Source organism: Bos taurus, chromosome X (genome assembly GCF_002263795.3).
Source record: "Bos taurus isolate L1 Dominette 01449 registration number 42190680 breed Hereford chromosome X, ARS-UCD2.0, whole genome shotgun sequence".
Classification (NCBI taxonomy): Eukaryota; Metazoa; Chordata; class Mammalia; order Artiodactyla; family Bovidae; genus Bos; species Bos taurus.
Window position 1 is genome coordinate 85,806,778 of NC_037357.1, and position 8,876 is coordinate 85,815,653.

At 41.7% G+C, this 8,876-nt stretch overlaps 1 protein-coding gene across 4 annotated transcripts in view; it reads right to left on the reverse strand.

Annotated features, from left to right (window-relative positions):
- ZNF41 (zinc finger protein 41) overlaps nt 1-5,975 on the reverse strand; it is a 46,718-nt gene extending 40,743 nt beyond the window's left edge. Inside the window, exons 1-2 of one of the 4 annotated variants that reach the window (XM_059883757.1) lie at nt 5,261-5,459; nt 1,349-4,104 (exon numbers count right to left, since the gene is read on the reverse strand). The gene's annotated coding sequence lies outside the window, so the exon portion shown is untranslated. Of the gene's footprint in view, nt 1-1,348; nt 4,105-5,260; nt 5,460-5,484 lie in introns of those variants that run through there. The other 3 variants (XM_010821923.4, XM_010821921.4, XM_059883758.1) reach the window with 3 other exon arrangements.
- Between the last annotated feature and the right edge of the window lie 2,901 nt (nt 5,976-8,876).

Consider the following 8,876-nt stretch of genomic DNA (forward strand, 5'->3'; position numbering starts at 1 on the left):
GGTGATGGACATACAAAGCTTCACAGGTGATCAAATTGTATGAAACTTAGTACACACATATATGTATGAGTAAGACTGAGGAAATCTGACGAAGATGGTTGAATTGTATCAGGATCAAAATCCTGGTTGGTATATTATACTTTAATTTTGTAAAATGTCACAACTGGAGGAAAATAGCAAAGTGCACAAGGGATCACTTTGCATTATTTTTTTACAACTGCATGTGAATCCACAGTTATCTCAAAATATATTTCAATTAAAAAATGTTTAAATGATGTTCAATGTCAATGTTCAAAAAATTGTTCAAAGCTTTTGTAAGCAAAGGAAACCATTGACAAAATGAAAAGACAACCTACTGAATGGGAGAAAACATTTGCAAATGATATGACTGATAAGAAATATCCAACATATTATATATAAACAGCTCATACAACTCAATATCAAAAAACAAACAACCCAATTTAAAAATGGACAGAAATGATACTGTGTATAGTATCAAACCCTATATATGCTGTATCTCTTATACACATGCATACCTATGATAAAATTAATTTACGATTTGGGTACAATAAGAGATTAACAACAACTAATAATAAAATAGAACTATAACAATATACTGGGACAAAAGTTAGGTAAATGTGGCCTGTCTCTCTTAAAATACCTTATTGAATGGAAACGCAGATATAAAGAACAGACCTGTGGACACAGTTCGGGGAGGAGAGGATAGGACAAATCAAGAGAGTAGCACTGATGGATAAACACTACCACGTGTATATAGCTAGCTAGTAGGAAGCTGCTTTATAACACAGGGAGCCCAGCCGGGTGCTCTGTGAAGATCTAGAGGGGTGGGATAGGGTGGGGGAGGCTCAAGAGGGAGGGGGTAATATATATGTATGATTATGGCTAATTCACATTGTTGTACAGCAGAAACCAACACAACACTGTTAAGTAATTACCTTCCAATTAAAAACACACAGAAAAAATGGGCAGAACTAAATAGACATTTTTCCAAAGAAGAAATGAAGATGGTCAACAGGCACATGAAAAGATGCTCAGCATCATTATTCATCAGGGAAATTCAAATCAAAACCACAATGAGATATCACCACACACCTGTCAGAATGGCTAGTAGCAAAAAGCCTACAAATAACAAATGTTGGCAAGGATGTGGAGAAAAGGGAACCCTTGTACACTGTGATGGGAATGTAAATTGGTACAGCCACTGTGGAAAACAGTATAGAGGTTTCTTGAAAAGCTAAAAATAGAACTACCATATGACCCAGCAATCCCACTCCCCATCACTTTACTTAGAGAATATTGGCTTAAACAACAAATATTTATTTCTTACAATTCTGGAGGCTGGGAAATCCAAGCTCAAATGTCAGCAGATTTGGTGTCTGGTGAGAACCTGCTTCCTGATTCACAGACAGCCATCTTCTTGTGTCCTCACATGGCAAAAGGTGGAAAGGAGCTCTCTGAGGTTTCTTTTATAAGGACACTAATCCTATTCATGAGGGCTCTACCCTCATGACCTAATCACCTCCCAAAGGCCTTACCTCTTAATACCATCACACTGGGATTTAGGATTTCAAGGTGTGAATTTGGGTGGGAGGGGGCACATAAACATGCAGTCCATTGCACACATCAAAAGATTCTCAACATTCACTGCTGCTGCTGCTGCTAAGTCACTTCAGTCTTGTCCAACTTCGTGTGACCCCACAGACGGCAGCCCACCAGGCTCCCCTGTCTCTGGGATTCTCCAGGCAAGAACACTGGAGTGGGTTGCCATTTCCTTCTCCAGTGCATGAAAGTGAAAAGTGAAAGTGAAGTCGCTCAGTTGTATCCGACCCTCAGCGACCCCATGGACTGCAGCCTTCCAGGCTCCTCTGTCCATGGGATTTTCAAGGCAAGAGTACTGGAGTGGGGTGCCATTTAGGGAAATAGAAATAAAAACCACAATGAGACACCACTTCACAATCATTAAGATGGCTAGAATAAAAAAAACAGACAATAACAAGTGTTAAGAACGACACATTGAAACCTTCATATATTGCTGGTAGCATGTAAAATGGTGCGACTATTTTGAAAAACAGTTTGGCAGTTCTTTAAAGGTACCGTATGACCTAGCAATTCCACTTCTGAGAGAAATGAAAATATACAAACTTGTGTACAAGTTTTTGTACACAAATGTTCACGGCAGCATTACTCATGGTAGCGAAAACAACCCAAATATCTATCAACTGATGAATGGATAAACAAAATGAGGTATATCGACACAAAGGAATATTATTCAGTAATAAAGAATGAAGTACTGATACATGGTATAGCATGGATGAATCTTGAAAACATTCTAAGTGAAAAAAGATAGTCACTGAAGAGCATATATTGTTTGATTCCATATATATGAAAGGTCTAGAATAGGCAAATTTATAGAGACAAAGTAAATCAGTGGCTGCTTGCAGCTGGAGGTGTGGGGTGGGAATGTGGAACCAGTACAATGTTTCCTTTTGGGGGTGATGAAGTGTTCTAAAATTGGATTATGAGGGTGATTTGCACAACTTGAACATACAATTGAATTGTAAGCTTTAAATGTTGAAGTTTGTGGAAGGTAAATTATATCAATAAAGCTGTTAGAAAAAGAAAAGATCATGTAGTTAGTAAGTGGCCATGCAGGATTTCAAATCCAGTATCTGGAAAGGGGAAGGTATTTAACAAACATTTGTTGAATGAATGAATGAATATCCTTCACTTCCAAATTAGCAACAAGATTGAGGTTCTCTCCATCAAGTATCATTCAACATTGTTCTGAAAGCTCTCACTAATGCAATAGAAAATGAAGTAATCAGAAAAAAATATTTGAAAGGAAGAGAGAATCATTGTTAATTGAGTGTGACATGATATTGTATCTAGAAAAACTAAGAGACCATAAAAGGCAACTATAATTCACATGAGAATGTGATAACTGGATTGTATAAGAAATAACATACAAAAAAGAAAAAATTTTAAATCAATATTTTCCCCCCTATGGAAATAGAGAAATGTGCTATTTATTGTGATGATGAAATCAAGTGTAAAATATCTAAGAATGAACTTTAAAAAAAGGTCCTGAATCCATAAGAAGAAAACTATAAAATAGAGTTTTAATGGTTGCTTTTGAAGTAAAATAAAGTGGTTTTTAACATTCATATGAAAGAATAAATGCTAAAAAATATTAAAGAAAACAACCAAAGAAAGGAAGAGTGAGGGGATTAGCACTATTAAATATTAAACACATTCCTAAAGTCACAACAGTTTTTTGAAAGGGAGTAGATACATATATAGAAGAAAAAATTGAGTTCAGAAACAGAACATTTGGGAATTTATGTGACAAAAGTGGCATTTAACTGAGTTTGAAAAGAGTATTCATTTAATGATTGGTGCTGTCAAATATTCTAACCAAATGGAAAATACAAACTTTAATCTCATCTCATACCACATACCAGAATTTTCCAGTTGGATTAAAATTTAACCCTAAAACAATGAAAATTTAAATTTAAGTCATATATTTACTTAAGCACCAAATCAGGGAGAACTCACTAGGCAAGACACGATATTTAGAACTTGTAAAGAAAAATTATCTAATCAGATGACTATTTTTCTAATTATATATGAAGACATGTTTCAAAAATCAAGATATAAAGAGAGATAAAAGGAAAATAAAAAAAATAAAGAGAGATAAAGGGGAAAATTACAATAAATGACAGGTTAATATCCATAAATTAGTGAGAAAGACAAACTGCATAAAGGAAAAAAATAGCTAAGGATATAAAAAATTTCTAAATACATTTCAATGGCCAATAAATATGAGACGTTCGGCTGCCAGTTGTCAGGAAGATGCACATCAAAGTAAGCTACATACTGTTTTGTTTGGCCCTCAGAGCAGAAATTTAAAAAGCAGCAACAATCAGTGCAGGAGATGATTTTGGAGTGAGCCCTTTTATATGCTGCTAGTGGGAGATATAATTTTACAAAAGTCTTGGAAAATAACTGAAATTTCAATACATACCTCCACTTTAAGGAACATCCATTCCTGTACCTAATGATCACTCAGATGACAGTCTCTGGCTATAATTTAGAAATCAATAACAAAAATTTCAACTTTGGGGGAAATCAAAATCTCATACCTAAATAACTAAGGGATCAGAGAGAAAACCAGAACAGAAATTAGGAAACATTATTAATAAACTATGGTGGAAGTGTTACATATAAAAACTTGTGACATGAAACTAAAGTGTTCTTAGAGAAAAATTCATGAAAGAGAAAATTATGGAATATTAATTAAGATAAGCATTCAATTTAGGAATTAAAAAATAGGAATAAAAGAAAAAATCTAAAGAAAAGAAATAATGAAATCAAGGGCAGAAACTAATGACACAGGAAACAAAGATACAGGAGGACCAAGAAGATCAAAAGTAGGTTTTTGAAACAATCACATCTCAATTCTAAAACCACCGATCACTGATCCCATGAAGCAGCGTGGGGTCCATAGGCCCCTCTATCACTATCAACAGTCCCAAATAAATGTATCATTCATCCCACAGAGCTCCATCACTCACACCACAGAAACCTTGACCATCCACCCAATAAACCCAATAATATACCTTATAGATCCTGCAACACTCGTCCCACGGCCCTCATCACTCACCTCAAAAACTCTCTATCACTCACTCATTCTCCAATCCTCACCTCACAGGCTCTCCACCATTCACTCTACAGACCACCCATTACTCTCTGAAAGATCCTCATCACTCACATCACTGAACCCCATCATTTACCTCACAGACCGCTCCATCACATAACCTCAGTAATCCCCATGATGCCTCACAGAATGCCCATGATTCGCTGCACAGGTCCTCCAAGCACCAACCTCACAGAGCTCGAATCACATCTCTGACACCAGATCACTCACACCACAGTCCCCATTCCTTACTCCACTTACCCCTGATCACTCACTCCATAGACTTCCACTGCTTATCCCACAGACCCAGTCACTTACCCCATCAGTGGCCTCCAAGAAGCTCATCACTCACCCTACAGACTCCTCATCGCTCACCTCATCAATGCCCCCTTCTCACCCTATAGACTCTGTATCACTGACCCCACAGATTCCCCAAAATTCAGCACACAGACTGCTTATTACTTTCCCTACTGCCTCCATCATTCACCCACAAACCCCTGTGTCACTCCACCTCACAGACTCCAGAGAAGCCCCATTACTCACCCCACAGAATACCATCACTGAGCAAGAAAGCCATGTCCTAACGCCCCCATAATTATGTCAATGCTTTACTGCTGCTAAATCGCCGTCTTAATTAAACTCAGCCCCAGAGCCCAAAGTGTTGAAACTGCCTCTGCGGGACGCTGACGTTTCTGGACTTCACACTGCACATGCTCAGTGTCGGCGCCGAAGCCGCCGTCCACCCCAATTACACCGGGTGCACTCACGAGGTGTCAGTGCGTGCGCGTGTCTGTGTGTGTCGGAGGAGAGGCGGGCTTTCCAATTTTCTTTAGTGACTTTGTCAGACCACTAACATGGCTGTCCTCTTGGGAGTGTCTCTCCGGGAGTCGCCATCTTGGGAGGGTGGGCATCTCTGCGGCTGCGGAACCAGCGGTCCCTCGCCAGACCTGCCTCGGCGAGGTTTCCAGGGAGCCGATCCGGCCCAGCAGGTCGGGCTGCGGCTCCCAGAGTCTTCCCTCCTGCGCCGCATCCTCTACTGTTAACCCAAGCGTAGGCCTGGAGTCTTCTCTGCGGCCTGGGGCCCCGCCCTCCGGCCATATCCCCAGGGGCCGAGGCATCTTCACACGTAGTAACTCCCCCTGCCCCCTCCCCTATCCTAGCTAGAAAGACACCTCCAAGCCACCGGCCGGACACTGGCGCCTCCTCCCCAGCCCCACTTCTCCAGGTGCAGAAAGGCCCCTGATCCGTGCAGGCGGCTCGCGGCGGCAGAGCCCCGGGCGCCGCTGCGTGCCCACCTGACGGCGCCTCTGTCCACCCGTCCGCTGGGGGCATCGCCCGGCTCCGGCTGTCACCGACCCTGGGTATTTGCCACGGGGGGAATAGTACGTGTCAAATTTAGGCCAGGAAGCGGAAGTTGCCCGCAGCAAGAGTTTAACCACTGTGGGCGCGGGGAGCTGAGGTGGTTGAGCGCCAGAAACCAAGTATCTGTGCACGGAGCAGGGGCGGGGGAGTTGGGGGGGAGGGGGACTTGTGACATCAGTAATGGGACATTTCATTCATTAAAACAAGAAAAAACTCGAGTACTCAGGCTTCCCTGTTTCCTTATATAAGCATGAAGGCTAAAGCTCTCTTCTAAATATCCAAGGTTTCAAGGTTTTTTGTTTGTTTTTTAAGATTTATTTATTTAATATTGGACTGCACTGGTTTTCTTCCTTGCTGCTGCAGGTTTTCTCTAGTTGTGGCGAGTGGCTTATTGCGGTGGCTTCTCTGGGAGCCCGGGCTCTAGGCACCAGGCTTCAGTAGTCGTGGAGCTTTGGCTCAGTAGTTGTGGCACAGGGGCTTAGCTGCTCCTCAGCATGTAGGATCTTGGAGCTGGTTTCTGCTGCATTGGCAGGTAGATTATTAACCACTAGACCACCAGGAAAGCCCCAAGTTCCAAGTTTTGATTTGATTCATTTTCATTAGTATTCAGTTTCAAGTGCTAATTTGTAACCGTTTCCCCCTTTTGACGCAAGGATTATTTAGAAATTCAGTGTCAAACTTGCCTTAAGCCTCAAGTATGAGACCCAGTTTTCCACAATGTTTCATTTCTTGATTGAAAAGACTATTTTCCAGCTGTTGGATATAGCATATGTGTTTATTGTTTTGAGCTTGTTAGTGTGTGTGTTAGTTGGGAAATGAAAATATCTCCTGCCATATTAATAAACAAGAAATGTTTAAGGAGGAAAGAGACAGAACAGGCTCCATCTTGGGCCGGACTGTGGACTTTGAGCTATGTGCCCAGTATCTATGGAAATGACATACCAACTGGAAAACCAGACTCCCCGGGATGGAAGAGCCCCAGGGCTCGTACCTAGACTCTCCATCAGCTAAAAGAATACCCTAATTATATGTGTAACCAAATAGAATCACAAATTCTATTATGCTTATTGGGGTATGACCACAGGCCTATTGATAATTGTCCACTGTTAACTACCTATGCTTAATGCATACGAATCACCGGTTAACTTTGTATCTTTCATTTGTTCAGACTAGTTTCAGAGAATTTGAGGAGGTGGGTTTGAGCATGTACACTTAGGGTATATAAGGTTTTCACAAAAACTGGCTGGAGTCCTTGGCTAAGAAGAGACTCAGCCTTGGGCCCGCCGGTGTAATAAATTGCACTCCACTATCTGCATTGTCCTTCTGAGTAAGTTTGTTTCCAGGAATGTGAGGCTACAACAATGTCACTGCTGCTGCTGCTAAGTCACTTCAGTCGTGTCCGACTCTGTGTGACCCCATAGACGGCAGCCCACCAGGCTCCCCCATCCCTGGGACTCTCCAAGCAAGAACACTGGAGTGGGTTGCCATTTCCTTCTCCAATGCAGGAAAGTGAAAAGTGAAAGTCGCTCAGTCGTGTCCAACCCTCAGCGACCCCATGGACTGCAGCCTACTAGGCTCCTCCGTCCATGGGAGTTTCCAGGCAAGAGTACTGGAGTGGGGTGCCACTGCCTTCTACAATGTCACAGCCATCAGCTATTTCTGGCCTCCAAATGTGAATGATCGCTCCCAAAACTGCCATCCAGCGGGCGTTGCCACCCCCCATAGTAATTGCTGAGGAGCTGGAGAATACCAGAAGCAAGGTGAACAAGGAAACAGGATTGGCCCCAAATAGCTGAGGTGCATATGAAAGGAATGAATTCAGTGAGCTCAGAGGCTTGCATCTTTCCATACAAAGAAGGCTAAATTCCTTGATACCTGATATGTGGTGTTCAGACCACCTGCTCCCTTTATTGCAAATTTGCACATAGCCTGACTTCCCTTCCTGCATCCTTGGAGCAGTTTTCTCGGAGCTACTGAGATGCTGTCTCCCTGGCTCAGAGTCCTAAACATTCCCACCTAGCAAAATAACCCTCTACTTTCAGGTTGTGACTATACTTTCTTAGTCGACATAGTGTTAGTTGCTCAGTCGTGTCCGACTCTATATGACCTCATGGACTGTGCGGCCTGCCAGGCTCCTCTGTCCATGGAATTCTCCAGGCAAGGATACTGGAATGAGTAGCCATTTCCTTCTCCAGGGGAATCTTCTTGACTCAGGGATCGAACCGGCATCTCCTGTGTCTCCTGCATTGGCAGGCAGATTCTTTACCACTAGTGCCACCAGGGAAGCCCTTGAGCTATTTTAAATGTGTCTGTTTTTCCTGATGATTTTCTTCTGCGTGCTCTCTGAGTTAGTGAGAGAGATCTCCCACTGTACTGGTAAGTCAGATTTTCATTGCACCAGTCAATTTTTGCTTCCTATATTTTGAAGTTTTACTATTAAATCCAAGGGTATTGTGTTGTTGAATAGATACAGCCAAATCACTTCCCCAAAATATTTTAACATTTCCTACTCCCACCAGCACAGTATGAGTCCACCAAGGGAAATCTTTAGCACTGAATGTTGATGCCCTAATTTTTGCCAATCTGAGGGGTAATTTAATTGCTTTAACTTGCACCACCCTGACCACTTGTGAAACTGAGGCTCTTTTTCTGTTTGTTGACAATTTAGATTTTTCTCTTTGGCAAATATTCATAGCCTTTATTTTCTTTGCAGTGATTTGTCTTTTTCATATCAATTTGTAACAGCTCTTTGTAAACTAGAGATATTGGTTGCATTGTAATACTTTTCCCCAGCTCA